Below are 22,189 nucleotides of genomic sequence, written 5' to 3' on the forward strand. Positions count from 1 at the left end.
AATCTTAGACCGTTTTCTTCGAAATTAGTGTCAAAATTTCTTTTCGATGAGCTCTATCCTAATTTGATATAATATTCGTATTTCTAATTTTCTTTATTAAAACTAATTTATTGACTAATTATTTACTAATCTAACGAGGTTTACAACTTCATCCTCCACTATCTTTTTTTTTCAATTTTTCGGTTGTCACCTCTACCTATAATTCAAACGGCACCCTTTGGATCTCTTCTGTTTGTGTTCCATCCCCTGACAGATGCGAACTCAGACAAAAGAGTTGACTTGGAGTCGGTCTAAAATTCACGCCACGCACTCTACCCTAGTGCTCTTTTTCGAGAGTTTGGGGAACAGAATCATTTTCATACAACATTCTAGAGGATTCATCAGGCTGCTCATTCTCCATAATTTTTTTCTATAGACATAAATAAGTAAATATAAGCAATTACAAACTACAGCATAGTCAACACAATTTTATAATTAAAACCAACGAGAAACAATATAAAGGATCTCAAGGTAGTACTTACACCAATGGTTCGAGCTTCTTCATGTATATAGGAGCCATCACTTCGTTTGTGCACTAAGTTCTGTAACTTTTTTCTACTAACTTTTCTTCTTTGTAGTTCCGACGGTAACAATATAGTTTATACCATCACTATATTCTGCCCAAATAAAGAAAATGTAGTCGAAAATATAGTTCAAATTGAATTTAAACGTAAATTACTTTTTCTTTTCTTCGTCTCGCCAAGCTTGTCGAACTACTGATATAAATGTATAATTGTTTCGATCGATTCACAGTGTGTTTTCTACACTTCTTCTATTATGCCACCAAAAATAAAAATAATTACATACTAAATTTGTCTATATCAATGTAATATAAATAGGATTTTTTTTTTTACGAATTTAAAACAGGTTACATAGGTGTTAAGTTTGTTGCGATACTCAAAAAACATCTCTAATACTCTCAATTTTCGACGGACATTCCTTGATATTTTATTCAAGTTAAATTTTATTCCTATATCACACACGTGTTACGATTTCCTTAATTAGTTCTTATTTCAAAAGTTCACATGCACACATCCACTCATCATCTTTCAACAATACACAATTTCATGGAGGCTTCGTGGGAACAAAGTGTCACACATTCTATCAACACAATCTACCTACTTTTCTCTGCCTACCCTGTCTGTGTAATCCAAATTGGCTTTGCAATGATATGTGCTGGATCCGTACGTGCCAAGAATGCCATGACCATAATACTAACCAATGTGGTTGATGCTGTAGTTCGTAGCATCTCATTCTACCTTTTTGGATTTGTATTTGCATATGGAAATTCCAATCCTTTCATTGGAACTAATTTGTTTGCTCTAGCCAACATTCCAAATGGTACATATGATTATAGTTTCTTCTTTTTTTTTTTTTTGGGTTGTCCACGGTATTCCCAATCTAACCAGCTAAAGACTAATGTATTGTGGATTTGAGTTTCATTTAAGAGTTTATCTTGGTCAATGAATTATTGTATGGACAAGACAAAATTTTAATCTCAAATACTTATTTAAACAGACTAATAAATTAACCGTTATACCATCCCAACTTGGTTTATAATTTCTTCCTTTACCGATGGTCTTTTGCTATAGATGTGCCAGGGATCATAAGTGGGTCCATAGCTAGCTGAGAAAATCCAATTTAGTGCATATCTTGTTTTCTCATTCTTTCGTAGTGGGTTTGTGTACCCAGGTGTGGCCCATTGGGTTTGGTCATCCAGTGGTTAGCCAAATCCAGGGTCAAGTGAGCTGTTCTTGGGCTCATGAGCCATCGACTTTGCTGGGAGTGAGAGTAGTCCATTTGGTTGGTGCCATTGTGGGCTTTTGGGGATCATCATAGATGCTTTGATGCTTTTGGCAAGCTGGGTTCCTCTTCAAGGCCATTATGCAACTCTTGTGATAACTAGACTTCAGTTGGTCTTTGACAAAAAAAAAAAAAAAGACTTCACTTGGTCAAACGGCTATTGTCACCACATTGGCCGGATCGACGGCTGCACCGTCACCTTGTTCGGCCGACGATTATTAATCGGCCACTGGGATGTAATGGATGTATGCAATGGTTTGCTTGGTGGGTTTGTAGCCATTACCTCTGGGTGCTCAGTTGTGGAGCCATGGGCTGCCATTATTTGTGGGTTCGTCTCGGCTTGATCTTAATTGGGCTAAACATATTCGCATTAAAAATTAACTATGATGACCCATTAGAGGCAGCCCGATTGCACTTGGGGCTTCTTGTTTACAGGGATTTGGATTGATTGGAGCCCAAATTATTGAGATTTTTGTAATCTTTGTATGGGTTAGGGCAACAATGTGGCCCTTGTTCTATGCCTTGAACAAGCTTAAATTGCTGAGAATATCCATTGGTGAGGAAGTTTTAGGCCTTGATATCTCCAGACATGGAGGTTATGCTTATGCTCATGGTCAGAAAAAAAAAAGGCTGTGGGGTTTCTTTCGCTCTGCAACAGGGAGCTTCCTTCTCTCAAATAGGAGAGTAGTCCTAGAACTTCGGGTTCTTCTCCAACAGGGAGCTCTTTTCAATCTCAACACCCACAACACATCTCTCACCACCCCAATACTTTATAAACAGCCAAAAGACCTGCAAAACACAACAAATACTGAGCAACGTACAGCATGAGCAGCATAGAAGGAAAAGTTATCAAGCTGAATAAACCAGGAGAGCTGGGATACAAGAAAGAATGCTTAAATGTAGTAGGAAAGGTAATAAGTGATAAAGAAATAAGCTTCAAAACATGCAAGAATGCCTTACTGGGAATGTGGGGAAACCCACAGGGAGTGGCAGTAATTGATATTGGTTCGAAGAAGATGCTATTCAGCTTTAAGGACAGAAAGAAAGGGTTACAGATAATGCAAAACGGGCCATGGAATGTAAGAGAAAATATGGTGAATCTGAGACTATGGAGGGAGGGGTGAATCAGTGTTCGAGGTAGATCATGACTTCATGGAATTTTGGATCCAAATACATGGCATCCCGCTTGACCTCATGGATAGAGAAACAGGAGTGCGAATAGGAGACATGTTGGGAGTTCTAGCCGAGGCGGAAGACCCAAAGATGGATGGAATTCTGAGGAGATCATACCTGAGGATCAGGGTCAGCATCAACATCACCAAGGCGCTACCAACAGGCTTCTGGTTAGACAGGGAGGACCTGCCTCCTCTGTGGGTCTTCTTCAGGTACGAAAGGCTACCGGATAGCTACTGCTTTAATTGTGGAATCTTAGGACATGAAAAGAAGACTTGCAAGAACCCAACAGCAATGGCAAGTTGGGATCCTACCAAGAAGAGGTATGCACCAGGCCTAGGAACAGGAAATTGACAATCAAGATCAACGACGGGGGGAGGGAGCTCAAAACAACAAAGTTGGAGTGAGGAGGGAGAGAGGTTGGCGCATGAGCAACAAAACCAGGAAAGGGAGAGTGGGGAGAAACAGAAATCGGAGGAGAGCAGGATAAGGGAGGAACAGGCGTTTCAGCAGAAAATCAGGGAAGAAAGTATCCGGGAAAACCAAACTGAGAGAGAGGAAGAGATGGCTGAGGCAGACGAGCAGGTAGAGAAAGTACAACAAATCCCTGATTTTCAGGGAATTAGGAATAGGCAGAATGCCCTAGAAGCTGCCTATAAATTTAAAAGACTCATTGAGGAGATAAGGGAGAGGAAAGATGAATGGGCCAATAGCAATAAGGCCCAAGAGGAAGGGGAAATGATTGGGGCAAAGAGGTTGGGAAGAAAGGGCCCAACAAAGGAAAATGGGGCAAATACAGAGGCAAACATGTTACATGGAGAATATGGGGAAACAAATGGGCTGAAACAACATATAATAGAGGAGGGGGAAGTAAACAGCTACAGCATTGAGAAGGGGAGGTTGGGCCTGCAAAATGAAGTAAGAAAGGAGATCATAGGCCAGGAATTAAAAAGGCTGATGTTAGCAAGACACAAGGGCAAACAAATCTGTGAAGACAGATTAGGAGGCAATGATAATCTAGCCTTACTGAAGGGTGACAGGAAAAATGACAAACAAAAGAAACAGCTGAAGGAAACACAGAGGAGGGATCATAAGTATGAGAATCAGCATGCTCACTCAGGGGGGAATGACTACTATGTTGAACTAGCAAGTGATGAAGATCAAGAAGAAGGAATGGAAGCTCAGGGAGATTGGGAAACACAGCTTGCAAGGAAGCTGGAAATAAAACTGAATTTGAAAAGGAAGAGAGAACTATCACAAGTGCCTTTGCTAACGTACACAGAAGGGAGGGAGGAGTGCGAGGACAAGGAAACCAAGAAAATGAGGAGCAGCAACACGGCTCGGGATTCATGGAAGTGTCAACCAGCAATACAAGACCCTGAAACTCTCAAAGAAGGACAGAAGGCTGAGGAGGCGGGCCTTAACATGCCCCAACCTCAGCCATGAGTATTATAAGTTGGAATTGTCGGGGAATAGCGGCTGCCCCGACAATTTCTGAGCTATACAATTTATGTAAAAAAGTAAAGCCGCTTATAGTATATCTAATGGAAACTAGGGCAAGTAGAGACAGAATGAATAGGATTAATAGAAAGCTGAAGTTTGATAATATGTTTTGCGTAGAACCCCGGGGCTTGTCCGGTGGACTATGTCTCCTATGGAAATCTAATGTAAATGTTAATGTTTATGAATGGTGTGACAACTATATTAAAGCCAATATTAACATTAATAATGATTTGAAATGGCAGGGCATTTTTGTGTATGGAAATCCTGTTTTTAAGAAGCGAAGGAAACTATGGCAGGAGCTCACGGTAAGTAATATAAGCAAGGAGGAACCTCAAGTTTATTTGGGGGACTTCAATGACATTCTAAACCAAGAAGAAAAGGCAGGTATGCTCCCACAACCTAAAATCTGTTTAGAAACGTTTAGGAGGTTTGTAGATGGAAATGGATTGATGGATGTCGACTTAAAATGGAAGTAAATATAAAGTAAATATACCTGGTTCAATAATCCTAGAAACAACTTCATAACTAGGGAAAGATTAGATAGGGTGTTAGTGAATTGGAATTGGTTGCAGATATACCAGAACGTTAGCCTAAAAGCAGCTCCGGCCATAAGCTCGGATCATTGTGCGCTCATATTGGATTTACAACCGAGAGGGAGGATAAAAAGAGAATTCAAGTTTGAGGCGTTTTGGGCTGAGCATGAGGAGTGCAAAGAGGTGATCAAGAAGGGCTGGCAACAAGATGAGGGAAATAGGAATTGTTGGGGCAAATTCATAAGAAAGAGAAACAGATGCATAAGGGAGCTGATGGAATGGAGCAAACGAAAGTTTAAGAGAGCAGATAAAGAACTAGAAAAAAAGAAAGCAGAATTACATCACATCCAAGAGAGTGATATGTCAGAAAGAGACCAAAGAAGAGAGAGGAAATTGAAGAACCAAATATCAGAACTATGGAAACAAGAGGAGAAATATTGGGGGCAAAGATCAAGGCTGAAATGGCTAAAATGGGGGGACAAAAACACATCATTCTTTCATGCAACAACCATTCAGAGAAGAATTAGGAACAGAATTGACAAACTGAAAGATGAAACAGGTCAGTGGATACAAGGAGAGGCAAGCATAATGAGGTTAGTGGAAAGGTACTACACTAAATTATTCACCTCCGAAGGGGACAGAAACTTGGAAGAGTGTGTAAAAGACATACCAAAAAGAGTTAATAGAGAGATGAATGAGGGACTAATGGCAAAAATTAAAGATGAGGAAATAAGGGAGGCTGTTTTCAGTATGGGAGGGCTGAAAGCTCCAGGGCCAGATGGTTTAAATGGGCTTTTCTACCAACAACACTGGGAGATCTTAAGCAAAGAAGTCTGTGGAGTAGTGAAGCAAATTTTTGAAGAAGGATGTATACCAGGGGATCTAGGGGAAACTACTGTGGTTTTGGTGCCCAAGGTTAGCCAACCTGAAAGCCTAAATCAGCTCAGACCAATAAGTTGCTGCAACTTTGCATATAAAATAGTAACTAAGGTCTTGGTGGGAAGGCTAAGGAAAGTGTTAGATCAAATCATATCTCCAGTTCAGAGTGCATTTGTCAAAGGAAGACTCATACAAGACAATATAATTATAGTGCAAGAAGCTTTTCATATGCTAAATAAAAAAGGAAATGCTGGAAGTCAGGACCTAGCGATAAAATTGGACATGAATAAAGCCTATGATAGATTGGAGTGGAATTTTTTGCAAAGGGTCATGGAAGAACTTGGATTTAGTAATGAATGGGTGAGGCTGGTTATGAGCTGTGTTAAAGGCGTCACTTACAGATTTAAAATAAATGGGAAGCTATCCAGTAGAATTACCCCACAAAGAGGACTTAGGCAGGGAGACCCATTATCACCATACCTCTTCATTTTGGCAGCTGAAAGCTTCACTATTCTGATGGAAAAGGCGAGAAGGGATAGGCTGATTTCTGGAATAAGATTAGCTCAATCTGCACCGGTCTTCACTCATTTGTTATTTGCTGACGATTGCATAATTTTTGCAGGTGCGGAAGAGGAGGAGATATATCAACTAATCCAGATTTTAAACAAATACACGGAGGCATCAGGACAAAGAATCAACACTGAAAAATCCGGGCTAATCTTTGGAAGCCAAGTATCTATACAAAAGAGGGTGAACATAGAAGAGATAACTGGAATGGCGTCATGGGATGATCCAGGAAGATATTTAGGGCTGCCTGCAAGATGGGGAAGATCCAAAAATAGGGCGTTGGAGTGGATAAAGGAGAAAATACTTGACAAAATGCAAGGATGGAAAGAGAAGCTGCTAAACCAAGCTGGAAAGGAGATTTTGATAAAAGCAGTAATTCAAGCGATCCCGGCGTTTGCTATGAACATCATCAAATTCCCAAAATCATTCTGCAGAGAAATCGAGGCTGCAATAGCGAGATTCTGGTGGGCAAACAACGGGAGGGAAAAAAGTATCCATTGAAAAAGCTGGAAAAAGTTGACTAAGAGTAAAACAAATGGAGGCTTAGGGTTCAAGGATTTGGAGTGTCAAAACATTGCGCATCTAGCGAAACAGACTTGGAGGCTACTAAAAGAGGGGGAAGCTATTTGGGCAAAGACGCTAAAAGCAATTTATTACCCTAATTGTAGTTTATGGGAAGCGAAAGAAGGAAGAAATGCGTCATGGATATGGAAAAGCTTGTTGGAGGGAAGGGATTTTATTAGAAAGAAAGGCAGATGGAGCATAGGGAGTGGAATGGAAATAGATATATGGGAGGATAATTAGGTGGCAGGAATTGGGAAATTGAGGAGATATGGAGAAGATCAAGTCAGAAAAGTGAGTGACCTTATAAAGTATGGAGAGGGCTGGAATGAGAACAGAATCAGGGAAATATTTCCGAGAAACATAGCAGAATCGATCACAAGAACACCTATAAGCCTGATTAACAAAAAGGATAATCTGATCTGGCCATACACAGCCGAAGGACATTACACAGTGAAATCAGGTTACCGGGCTGCGAAAGAGGAGAAAGATGCAAAAGAAGAGATAAAATCAAATGAAGCTTCATCAAGCCAGAATCACAGGGAGATTTGGGGGACTATATGGAGACTACCGGTGCCACAAAAGATCAGAATGTTCTTATGGAAAGCAGTGGAAGGTATTCTACCAGTAAACAGCAATTTGTATAAGCGCAGATGTGCAGTTAAACCGTCATGTAGCATATGCCAGGATGAGAATGAAACTGTTGAACATGCCTTACTCTTATGTCCGTGGACGAGGGCGGTTTGGTTCGGATCAAGTATTCAAATAACACCTACAGCCTATAATGTGGCATCGTTTGGGAGATGGATATGGGATACAGTACAGAAAATAAGAAGGGAGACAGGGAAGGATCAGGAAAGAATTCTATGTAAGTTGGGGTGTGTGTGTTGGAACATTTGGAAGACAAGAAACCAATACATATTCAAGCAAGCAACAATCAATCCAAAACAGGCAATAATCAATGCAGAACAACTAGCAGCAGAATACCACAACACAACAAGCGGGAGTAGCACACAACATAATTCAAGCAAAGGCAGGATTGGGGATAGGAAGAGAATTACCTGGAGACCCCCACCACAAGACAGGCTGAAGGTCAATACTGATGCAGCGTTCCAGAAAGATACAGGTAAGGCAGCTTCAGCCGTCGTCATTAGGAATTGGCAGGGCATGGTCATTACTGGGACAACAACAAAATTTACCACAACTTCAGCACTAGCAGCAGAAGCTCAGGCATACAGAGAAGCTCTAATACTAATAAAGAATTTACAAATAGAAAATTGTATAATTGAAACAGATTGCTTACAACTGGTCCAAGCTGTTAAGGCGAGAACGCCAATAGCGGAGGCAGACGCAATTCTCAGAGACATTCTGCAATTGCTTGAAGAGGCGCCAACTGTAGGAGCTACCTGGACTCCAAGGGAAGGCAACATAGTAGCTCACCAATTGGCAGCGATGGCAATGGGGAATGTTCTCACGATCCAGTGGACTTACAATATGCCTAATCCAGTTAGGAATTCAATTAGAACAGAAGCCAGATTCGCAATGTCCCACCATAATCAATGGGCGCAAAATCAACAGGTTGGGCATTCATCCCCTACCAATCAGCAAAGAATGCAAAAAGAACAGGACATACCTCTGAGGGGAGCAATGGATATACGAGAGATGCATCAAGCTGAACGGGGAGAGAAGCATCAACCCACTGCGTCGCAGCGGCGAACCATGGAGAGGAGCAACCACATTGGCAAAGATGAGAGAGCAGATCGACGAAGGAGTGCAGATGGCTATGAACCTTGGCGGGAAGATTCGGGGCAGAGGATTGATGAGACCGAGACAACCCACCCAGAAGATCCAACGCGGTTACTCCAACAGCGGCGTCAGTATCGGACGGATGAGGAGAATAGACATGAATGCTCCAGACAACAAGAAACTCGACCAGAGAGCAAAGCGACGAAGAAGATAGTAGTGTTAGGGTCGAGTGTGAGGAAGACGGGGTTTGGGGTGAATCGGGTTCTGTTTGAAGGGCCGGGTCAGTAATCTGACCTTGGCCAGGTCCAAAAAAAAAAAAAAATGCTCATGCTCATGGTCATGCTCATGCTCATCAAGAGAATAATGATCCTCGTTCTCATGCAGATTATATGCATATTCAAGATGACCAATCAAAGTTTGATTTTATGATTCTACTAGTTTTAGGAATTGCCCCTATAGTTTTTGTTTGGGGGTGATAGTTGTGTAAAACCTTATCTAAGAATACAATCTCAAAAGTTGGAATCTCTAGTTACTAATATGTCACATTTGGCATTAAGTATGGATTCGGAGATTGAAATTTTTTTCTTCTTTAATTTTAATTTCCTGATTTGATTAATATATTAAATTGTTAGAATGATTCCACATACCAATTTTATCATAAAACTTAAATGAATTGCTAATTTCGAATTTGTTATATGGACACTCAAATTCTGACGTAAAAGATGCTTATGTAGCGTATTTTAGTGCTAATATATATACTTCTCTCTTCTCAATTTATTTAAAAAAATATTTTTTAATTATATAAAAATCAGTATTTATTAAACAATCATTATAATTAGCCATAAATAAATAAGATCAAAATTGTTAATAGATTTGTTGAAATTCATACTCATGCACGTATTCTAATTATATTTTTAACCAATCATAATAATTAGCCATAAATAAATAAGATTAACTATGTGTTTGGTACTATTTTAAAAAAACTTTTAATTTCCCAAAAAGTTAATTTGTAGCTTTTTGAAAAAGTAGAAATATATGACTTCTTGTTTCTGAAGAAGTCATTCTACCACTTACTTAAAAAAAATTAATTTTAAAACAAAAAAATCTACTTTCATTCTTGACTCTATGAAAAATACTGACCCTTCATCACCATTTTCACACAAGGTCTGCTAGAAGCACTGGCATTCCACCATCATTCTCACGCAATGTTCCAAGTCTCACCATTTTTACTTAACATCTGATGAAAGTATTGATACTCCACATTTTCAGACAATATTACATCTGAACAACTTACTGCATATGTTCCTTCTAAATATTTTTTTTATCATTTTATCACTATTTTTTATTATTAAATTTGTATTCAAGTGTGGTATGAAATTTCAGTTTTAATTTTATTTTTTTCATATGTAATTTTATAGCTTATTATTATTTTCATAGTTAATTATAACAACTTCTTGATCTCAATAAAGGAGAAGAGAGTTCTAATAGGAGTAAAAATAAAAAATAAAAAACAGCAATAAAATATACATTAATACCCATTTTATATTTATTTTTTATTTTCACCTATCATATCATACACAATATTAATGATTAGGTTATGTAAAATCAACATTCAATATTGGAAAGTATTTGTTATCATGGTTATTTTAATATTCATTCTCTTTTATAAAAAATTTATTTTTTGAGTTATTTATCCAAACGCTATAACTTTAAAATAAGTATTTTTATAACTAAAAATCCAAACACAAAATAACTTATTTATAAGTTGCTTTTAATAAAAGTCCTTATGTTTTAAACTCCTTTTCCAAAAGAACTTATTTAAGTTATTTATCCAAACTGTGCCTAAAATTATTAATAAATTTGTTGAAATTCATACTCATGCACGTGTGTCACATAATTATATATAATTTTGATATTTATTCTAATAATTAATTTCAAGCTACTAAAGATTATATACAATATTTTTTTTTGTAGTTCATGAGTTTAAATTTAAGAAAAAAAATATTTGTATTATTCTTATATTTTGTTTTTTTTTTTTATTACTTTGTAGAATAAGAAGGTATTTTTCGTTTTTTATCGAAATTGATCTTTTAAAGGTACAAGTTATAATTTTTTATGATATCTTTTTTATGTAGCCATTCTATTATTATTCTTTTTAATAATTTGATGGTTGTTCTTACTCAAACTTATTCTTTTCGTCCAATGTTACAACGAAATTGTCCTTTGCCGCAATCGTTTATAATGTACCGCATCCATTAAATACCACCTCCAATTGTATTCACTGATCCAGATTCTAATTATATAGATGTAAGAGTTCAAAGAAAAGGCAGTAAATTCCATTTTATTGAAGAATAGTTGGATCTACTCATATATTATGACAAATCTAATGAAATGTGGATAAAGTTAGCTTTCATAGGAGGAGTTCGATTTTTTATTGAACAATTACATCCAAAGAGTTTTACAGGCTAAGTTTAAATTTCATCCCCTCCATACTTAGCTTTTTACATTCAGAAAATCTTTGAAGTGGAGCATATAATCTCATTGAATTTTCTCAATTTCTTTCCTAATTTTAAAAGTATTATACTTATGAAAAGAACGTAGATATTAATATATGATTATAAGAGATAATATTTATATATTATGAAAATTAAAATTTGTGTATTAATGTTTTAAATCAATTAACGATAGCAATTTATATGATTATATTATTAGAAGAAAGATAATATTTTAATTTATTGTTAATTATATCAAAAGTCAAAAATAAATTATACAAATTATACAAAAATGTTTGGTAACCAAAGAAAATTAACCAAAAACAGTCATAACTTACCTTATTTAGTATTTATTAATTGTTATGATAATTAATGAATACTAAATAAGATAAGTTTCGGCTGATTTTGTTGTCTCCCTAACATTAGCGTATACTATAATCTTACAAAACTATTTGTTCTTAAATTAGAGAATCAAATTATTATATTATTAATTAATAATTTATTTTCTAATTATAAAAGAAATATAATTAAATGCATAGACTCTAATTAAGGGATAAATATATTAGTCTATTAAACGAAAATTGAATTTTGAGAATAAATAATATTTCAAATTTTTTTATCGTTGAAAATTTCATAACTAATTTGCTTAAGCTAAGGTAGTTACTTTTAGATTTTGTTTTTTGATATATTGGTGTGATTTTATGGAAGAAACGTGTATATTAATACATGATAAATGAGAAGGAAAATATTTATATAATATTCAAATTAAAATGCATGATGTAATAATGTTTTAAATCAATTAATGGTAAGAATAATGTATATGATTATGTTATTAGGAGAAACATAATATTCTAATTTATTATTAATTACAGTAAAAGTAAATCATATAAATTATAATACAATCAAACATAATTATTTGTTATTAAATTAAAAAATTAAATTATTATATCATTAATTAATATTTTTTTTCTTAATTTAAAAAGTATTATAATTAAATGCATAGACTTACCTAAAGAGATAAATATGTTAATCTTTTAAACAAAATTTTAAATTAAATTTTGATAATAAAAATAATATGTTCTATTTATTTTTTGTTAAAAATCTCATTATTAGTTTATCTTTTGTAGGTATTTTGAGATTTTGTTTTCTAAGATATTAGGTATTCTTTTATTTTGATGCTCTTTATTTTTTCTCTACATGTGCATGGGTGTTTTGGGAGCATATAATTATTAAGAGAAAAAGAAATATTTTTAATAATATTAACTATTTCAAATATTTTATACAAAATCGCAAATAGAATAACTTCTCATTTTGACAACAAATAATAAAAAAATAAAAGAATCATTGAATAGAACATATATTGGCTAAATTATAATAATTCGGATAAATTTGTATAATACATACAAGACATTGAAAATACAATTATTATTATTATTATTATTATTATTATTATTATTATTATTATTATTTGGTATTTGTGTAAAAGACAAAAAAAATATATAAAATCATTTTGTTTAAGTTAAATATGTTCATGATCAATTTTGTTTAAAACATGTTTTAAATATAAATAAAAAATACACTAGTATATCATTATAACATATCTCCCACCAATAATCTATCCGCTTTATTAGAATAATAATATAATATGATGATAATGATTGAAAGGAAAATGAATTTTGTGCAGGAACTCAAAGAACAAAGTAAAACAGGAAAAGAAGTTTAACAATAAAAAAATAAAAGACGTAAAATTGAACTATTATTAATCTTAAGTGTTTGTGTATTTTATATGATATATAGATTAATTCCTATCTATAGTACTTAGAACTAATATTAAAAACAATAACAAAAAATTCAGTAATTAATAATTTTATTTTTCAATAATTAAATTAATATTTTCTTTAATAATTATTATATATATATTGATGGTTTATCAGTGGCTAAGAGAAAGAGGGGTTGAATCTTAGCCCCTTTTTCGCTTAGTAACTCTTGCTGTCATTCAGAACACTTGAGGAGATATTTTTATTTTTGTCTCGTGCCTAGCCAAGAGACTTTTTCGTTTTGTCTCGTGACCAGCCAAGAGATATTTTTCAGTTTTGTCTCATATGCAACAGAATCATAAATGGAGTAGAAAAGAGAGAAAATTACACCAAGATATATCCTGGTTCAGCTGCTAAGTACAATGTAACCTACATCCAGTCTCCATCACAACAATGATGGAATTTCACTATAATCATTTTTTATTACAAACACCAATTCTCCTTAGAAACTACTCTTCCTATCTAGGACAAATCCATAATCTATTCCTAAAACTGAACTTAACTTGGTATCCCACCAAACTTTCAACTGCTAAGTGTTAACCCAACTTGTAAGGAAATTCTCACAGAATCATGAAACACAACACAGATGTACAAAGGACCTCTAAGGACATCTATGACTTTTTCTTTTAATTTTGTGCACTCTACCTTTTTTCGCTCTATGGCTTTTTCTTACAAATCTCACGGTTTGCCTTTTTCTATGAGACTCAAGACAGACAAAATTAAACAGAAAAAATACAAAATGAAGAGCATTGAAAGAGAAGAATTTCTGTTCGTTTGGGTAGCTATGAGAACTCTATGATTTCACTCTTTTCTCCTTACTTCAAGTCCTGGCTGTTCTCCCTTATTTATAGAGGGGGAAGCCTCCACGGTTGAAACTGTTGAACCAAGCTAAACTTATTCTTCTTCATGCAAAATCGGTTCGGCCAGAGAGAGAGGAGAGATAACCGAATGTAAAACCCAACATGCAATTACTTCTGTATCTTTCTTTTACACCAAACTTCATCAATCTGAGCCTTCCATCTTGACTTGCACTTCAAGAAAGATTCCTAGCCCTTGATGCACTCTTGATGATGACAGTTTCTTCTGCTCTAACTTCTGCATCCTCCATCACGTAGCTACTGTAGCTACCTCCTGTGATGGTTGATCAAAAGCAGAGACAAGTCATACCTCCAAGAATCTTCTTCCTCTGACTGAGATCATCTTCTTCCATTTTTGGTATGAAGAGCTTGAGATTACTTCACCAAATCTTACCCCTTTTTAGTGAAGATCTCAACCACAACATACTTTTTGTTTTTTTTTTTCTTGCCATCATTACAATGGTCTTTAGCTTTCTTCTAGCTTCCTCTTCTTTCAGATAGTAGCTTAAAATTTCTTCCATAGTTGCTGTGAAGTGACTGAAAGCAAGAAGAAAGATGAGGGAGAAGAGAGAAGACTTAGAAATGCTTTTAGTGAAACTAAGAAAGAGAATGAAATGAATTAATTATTTCGAAACCCAAGTCTAGAAGCGTGTAGAACATTTAAGGTAATCAAATCACTTTTTCACTTTATCTTTCCTATTTCCAATGTCTGCATTAAGTGTATTAAAACATAATTTGAAATCTATCAAAAGATGAATATGACATCCGTGAAAGCATGCATGGTTCTCTCTTTCTCAATTTTTTTAATATGGACCAAACTAGTGGATCTCTCCATCAAAGTTGATTTGGGCTAATAATAATCAAATTTTGCCCAACAAAAATAAGAACAAATCAGCCACAACATTCATTATTTTTATAACCAAGGCTGATTTATTTCCAACATCTTGGGCTTGTTATTTTTTTGGCCCAATAGTAGAATCTGCAAAACAAAATTATTAATTAACTTATATGAATTAAAATCAAATTAATAATTTTACAATTAATTATATTAATAATATTCGATCATCACTAATTTAATTTTAAAATTTTCCAAACTTATCATATATATCAACAAATTAATGTATCTTAATATAATTTGTATTTGAATAAGGAATTTCAATACAGAGATCTCAAATTTTATATTGGAAACTGGAAAAACTGACATCTCTTTTAAAAAAAGTTAATTATTAAATTAATTTTTTTTAAGTATGATAAGTGGTAACACATTAATTTTCATGGAACGATATGTCAATTAAATAATTTGAGCTGGTAAAATAATTAATTCAATTTTTTGATTTGAAATTTGAAAACTCTCCAATTATCTTTTTACTAATTCTCTCGTATTATTAATAGTACTTTTTCGTTAGTCATTTTGAAATTTTTTTATACATATAATTACCAATTTTATATTAAGTGTGGTCATGAATTATGTTTAAATTTTATAAACCAAAAAGAACTCGCAAAGAATACGTATGAGTGAATTAATTAATTTAGAACATATTTGATCATATTAAAATTTTAATTAAGTCATTTTATTGTCTGAGATGCTATATTGATATTGTAAAATTTTATATTAGTACTGTATTAATAATAATTAAATTTAAAAAATTAAATTAATAAATTTAGAGATCATTTGATAATTTTTGTATGTGTTATAGACTATTTTAATAAATGCTTAAAATTTTAAAGAATAAACTATATATTCTCTCAAATAATATTAGGAAGACAAAAAAATAGTCAAAATTTATTTTATTTAGTATTTATTAATTGTTGCAGCAATTCATAAATGCTAAATAAAATAAATTCTGGCTAATTTTAGCTAAATTTTGTTTGTTACCAAATATTTCTATAAAACAACATTTCAATTTTTTTTTCAAATATATCTGTCTAAATAAAGCTAAGTGTATCTCATGTTTGATTCTTTCCATAAAAGTTAGTTGCATGTAATATCTATTTAAATAAGGCTAAATGTCTCATATAAAAAATCTAATTAGTAAATTATTCTTTTTTTTTTAAATACGGTAATTTGGGTAACACGTGAAAAAAATTTTGACTATGCGTTTGACATAGCGTCATTTGCTGCAATGAAAATCAATGCAGTTTTCCTTATAAATATACAATCAAGCTTTTTATTCTAATATCTACCATGCCATATAGTCAATTAAATTAAAACAAAAATTTCTCAAAAAGACTTTCAAAATGGCAAAAGCTTCAATGGTGCTTCCTTGCTTGCTTTTCTTATTTCTCCTAGCATCTCAATCTGGTATTTTCCATCCTCTATTTTTCTTTTCTTCAATATAGTGTTTCCGTTTGTCTCTCTAATTTATGCTTGAAATTAAAATATTATACATATTGTTTCGAAAATTGCTATGAATTAATAGTTTGTTAGGGCTAGTAATTTTTTTATTTTTCACTTTTCGTTCTTTGGTTCTTACCTACGAAGTACATATATTTTAAATATGATATTCATTTAATACTTGTTTAATACATGCATTTTTTTAGTCAAATCATATTTTAATAAAAAATAAAAAAATCATTAAATATATTTAAACACATTTAATATTATCATAAATTAATATATTTAATTTTATTCTTAACATATATTTTAAAAATAAATTTAAAAATAATTAAAAAATAATTATTTTAATATCAATAATATTATTATAATTTATATATAAGTCGTGTTTTATGTCTTATAAAAATTGAAATTAATGTGTCATATTCCGTATCATATCAATGTCAGTATCTTTTTTAGTATTTTTCTATTAATTCTTCCATTTGAAAATAAGTATCATTTATAATATATGGAATAATATCCTAAATCATTGTCAAAAAATTTTTAGTCAGACAATTTATTTTTGAAAAAATTTTAAACATCAATTAAATCAATGTAAAATATTTTAGTTTGTTAAATATATTAATTTTGATAAAAATATTAAACAAATCAATCATTGTTATTATTTAATAAATACATAACAGTACATTAAGAATTTTTTAAATTCTCATATCCGTCCTTGTACTAATAGCCTGGTATGAAAACTATCTTGTCTAATAAAATAAAAGTTTAGAGATTGATTTCACAAAAAATTTGTTGAGAAAAAATATTTAATAAAAAATTTTTTAGAAACTTATTAGTGACAAAAAATTTGTTGCGAAAAAATATTCAATAAAAAATTTTTTAGAAACTTATTAGTTATAGGATTTTTTACTTAAATAAAATAAACCAATATTAAAATTATTGGATTCTCCTAAATTAAATTTTAAAACGTAAATATTCTTTTTCTACTATTATATAAATGGTTCCAGGGACATGAGGATTATATAATATGTTAACCATGCCACTCAAGAACGATTTATATATAAAAAATATCTAAAAATTAACTACTAAATCTTTTAAAATAAAATGTGTCTTTGTCTTAGGTTGGAGATTAAATTATTATTTTATTTTCTAATTTTATATAAATTAGGGATACTGTGAGTATATATATTATAAGAGTGTAATTTGCTAATTTATTGTCTGTAACTAAAATTTTATATGAAATAAACTAAAATAAAATATTATTATCCCCCTCTCTCCCATTAACATTTGAGAATTTATATTAACGATAAAATGATTTGTCAGGTATGGCTCAGAAATGTGGAAACGATAGAGATTGCAAGCATTTGATTTGTCACAGTGTTCCACCTTCTCCACCAAGGCCTTGCGTACCTGGATGCCTTGGTGGACATTGCGGTTGCATTTGCGCACCACCAAAGCTAGGAGTCTGATCTTTACAATATATTCAACCATATATATTAAAAAGAAAGTTTTGTTGATGAGAATCTTATATTTCATAAACAAGATGTAACAATTCCACTATATTTGGGATTTTAATTTCAATAAGATCTTCCTGAACGATAATCTGGGCATATTATTTTACTATTGTGATATTATTATTTCTCTAGTGGGTTATGTGCTGATGTTGTGTCGAAAATTAAATGATAACATGCTAAAAAATAAGTAATAAAATGAAAAAAAAAGTTGGCGGGTCTAAAGTAAAAAAGTTAATCTAAATGATTAAGAATAAATATACAAAAATATTATTTGTATAACAAAATCAGTCACTAATGTATTGTATATAAATACATTTGTAGTTTAATTTATTTTTAATATGTATTTGTATTTTAACATATATTTTATACCGATTGTTGATTTTGGTGTACACGTAGCATGATTGATAAATATATAAATAGTTTCATATCCAAATCATTTTAATATATGAACAGAGTAAAATCTTAATATATAGCGCACGGAGTTAGTTATTGCGGTAGTTTCCAGAAATTACTGGTATAATCACCGCTATTAAGATATTTTGCGTCGGATTGTATAAAAGCGGTTTTAAACTGCCGCAATATGTCTAAACAGGATAACAATATTGTTTTACGATAAACACAGACCGCTGCTATTAGGTATTGCTAATTTTTTTTAATTTTTATTTTCAGTGATTATGAACTACCGCTATTCAAAAAATCGTGCAATTTTTTTAGTCTATTTTTTTTGGTTACAAACCGTCACTATTTAGTGCTGCTAATTTTTAAATTAAAATATATTAATTTATTTTTCTTTAGATATTTTAGGTATATTTTTTTCTGTTTGTTAGTAATTATTTTTAATATTAAAAATTTTATTAATTTTTAATAAAAATTTAAATTGAGGGTGAAAACTTATGAAAATATCATTCTTACACAAACTAATATATTTAAAATAATATCAATAAATTATATCTCTAATTAATAAAGCTGCATAGTTAAATTAAAAAAAATGTGCACTTCAAATAAAATAACATCAACTCTTAATATATATCTTCTGTTTTATCCCTCTAAGAAATTCATATGTACAGTAATGTCTGGTGGTAGTTTTCTACTTTATCGTTGAATTAGATAACTTAGAACACTCTCTATTGCTTTTCTCTTTATCTTTTTTGTTGCTACTTCATCCTCCACTACCTTTTTTTTTTCAATTTCTTAATTTTTTGGTTGTCACCTCTACCTGTAATTCAAACAACACCATTTAGGTCTTTTCTATTTGAGCTCCATCGCCCAACAGATGCGAAGTCGGTACGAAACTCATGTCACACACTCTACCCGAGTGTTCTTTTTCGAGAGTTTGAAGAATCGAATCATTTTTAGACAACATTCTAGAGAATTTATCAGGCTGTTCAATCTCCACAATTTTTTTCTATAAGCATAAATAAGCAAACACAAACAATTACGAACTAAAGTATATTCAACACAATTTTATAATTAAAACCAACGAAAAACAACATAAAGATCTCAACGTAATACTTACACCAATGGCTCAAACTTTTTCATGTATATAAGAGCCATCACTTCATTTGTGCACTAAGTTCCATAACTCTTCTCTGCTATCTTTTCTTCCTTGTAGTTCCGATGAAAACAATATAGTTTATATCATCACTATATTCTATCCTAAAAAAGAAAATGTAGTAAAAAATACAGTTCAAAGTGAAATCAAACATAAATTACCTTTTCTTTTTTTTTTGCTTCACCAAACTTTTCGAACTGCTAATATGAGTGTATAATTGTTTTGATCGATTCATAGTATTTTTTCTGTACTTCTCTTATTATGCCTTAAAAAATAAGAGTGGTTACACACTAAATTTGTCTATATCAATATAACATAAATGGTATCCGTTTTTGACAAATTTAAAATAAGTTATCTTTGTATCAAGTTTATTGCAATATTCAAAAAACCACCTCCAATACTCTTTATCAATTTATGATAGACGTTGCGCAATATTTTGTTCAAACGTCCTCGTTGATTCATAATACTCATTATCCAACCTATTCCTTATATTCTTTCAGGACCTCTCCATAAGTTAAATCTTATTTCTATATCACACACGTGTTACGATTTCCTTAATTAGTTCCTATTTCAAAGTTCACATGCACACATTCACTCATCATCTTTCAATAATACACAATTTCATGGAGGCTTCGTGGGAACAAAGTGTCACATATTCTATCAACACAATCTACCTACTTTCTCTGCCCACCTTTCCTTTTAATGCAAATTAGTTTTGCAATGATATGTACTGGATGGATCCGTACGTGCCAGGAATGCCATGAACATAATGCTAACCAATATGGTTGATGTTGTGGTTGGTAGCATCTCATTCTACCTTTTTGGATTTGCATTTGCATATGGAAATTCCAATCCTTTCATTGGAACTAGTTTGTTTGCTCTAGCCAACATTCCAAATGGCACATGTGATTATAGTTTTTTTTTTTTTTTTTTGGATTGTTCACAGTATCTCTAATCCAACCAGCTAAAGACTAATGCATTGGATTGGAGCTTTATTTAAGAGTTTATTGTTGGTCAATGAGTTACTGTGTATATACAAGACAAAATTTTAATCTCAGACACTTATTTAAGCAGATTAATGAACTAACCGTTAGACTAATCCAACTTGGTTTATAGATTCTTCCTTTACCAATGGGCTTTTGCTATAGATATGCCAGGGATCGTAAGTGGGTCCATAGCTAGCTGAGAAAATCCAATTTAGTGCATATCTTGTTTTCTCATTCTTTCTTGGTGGGTTTGTGTACCCAGGTGGGGATCCCCGCGGGGACCGCCCCAAATGGGGCCCCGATGGTGGGGAATTTTTTCCGTGGGGATGGGAATGGGGAGCAAAATTCCCCCGAGACAGGAGCGGGGATCCCCGCCCCATCCCCGATAATTCCCCGAATTGTTAAACTTATTTAAATACTCTTACTTTATTTCCAACATAGGGGGTATTTTAGTAATTTCACCCATTAAAAAACCTTAACCCTATATTCCCTTCTCACCTTTGTTGCTGCGCCCTCTCTAACTCTCTATTCCCATCCAAACCCCAACTCTCCAGACTCCAGTCACTCACTCACTCTCCACTTTGTTCAAACTTCAAAACCCTCACAGCTAGCCACCGGCCACTCTTGCGCCGTCACCCTAGCAGCTTCACCGCGTCGTTCTCTCTCCTCAGGCATGGCGTCCTTCTCCTCTCCACTTCTGCGTCTGCGTGTTTGCTTCCATTCTCGTCACTGTATGTTAACATATTTGTCTCTATTGTTTTAACAGAGAACATGGAGATGTTTGTTGGAAGTTTTATGCCGACAATGAAAGAATATTTGATGTTAAAGACTTTGTTTTATTGCTTTCTTTATAATGGAAGTTGTATTTTAAGATTTTATTTTATGGACTATGATTTGCTATGTTGTATTTCTGGACTTATAATCTTAGATAAGATATGTTTGTGTGTTTGTAATAATATTTTTTAGTTTATTTTTTTGTTTTTTTGATATTTTTTACTATAATTTTCATATGAATGTTAAACATAGGGAGATGGGGAATGGGGCCCCGCGGGGAATGCAGAGAACGGGGATGGAGACAATTATCCCCCCATGACGGGGAATGGGGCGGGGACGGAGATTAATTCTGGGGGCGGGGACGGGGAGTAGGGAAGCATCCTCCGCCCCCGCCCCGCCCCATTGACATCCCTAGTTGTGGAGCCATGGCTGCCATTATTTGTGGGTTCGTCTCGGCTCGATCTTAATTGGGCTAAACATCTTGGCATTAAAAATGAACTATGACCACCCATTAGAGGTAGCCCAATTGCATGGTGGGTGTGGCACAAGGGGGTTCTTGTTTACAGGGTTGTTTGCCAAAGAAAAATTTGTGATCCAATAATCCAAGCCTACAATTCAGGTGCCACAGGAGTGGTAAGACCTTGTGGTCTAATACTTGGAGGTGGATTCGGATTGATTGGAGCCCAAATTATTGATATTTTTGTAATCTTTGTACGGGTTAGTGCAACAATGTGGCCCATGTTTTATGCCTTGAACAAGCTTAAATTGCTGAGAATCTCCATTGATGAGGAAGATTTAGGCCTTGATATCTAAAGCCATGGAGGGTATGCTTATGCTCATGATCATGCTCATCAAGAGAATAATGATCCTCATTCTCATGCAGATTATATGCATATTCAAGATGACCAATCAAAGTTTGATTTTATGATTCTACTAGTTTTAGGAATTGCCCCTATAGTTTTTGTTTGGGGGTGATAGTTGTGTAAAACCTTATCTAAGAATACAATCACAAAAGTTGGAATCTCTAGTTACTAATATGTCACATTTGGCATTGA

General features: G+C 33.1%; 1 pseudogene; it reads left to right on the forward strand.

The window, feature by feature from the left end:
- Positions 1-1,106: 1,106 nt before the first annotated feature.
- On the forward strand, positions 1,107-9,280 carry LOC130974260 (ammonium transporter 1 member 3-like; annotated as a pseudogene).
- The last annotated feature ends 12,909 nt before the right edge of the window (positions 9,281-22,189 follow it).

The sequence above is a fragment of the Arachis stenosperma genome, chromosome 1 (genome assembly GCF_014773155.1).
Source record: "Arachis stenosperma cultivar V10309 chromosome 1, arast.V10309.gnm1.PFL2, whole genome shotgun sequence".
Classification (NCBI taxonomy): Eukaryota; Viridiplantae; Streptophyta; class Magnoliopsida; order Fabales; family Fabaceae; genus Arachis; species Arachis stenosperma.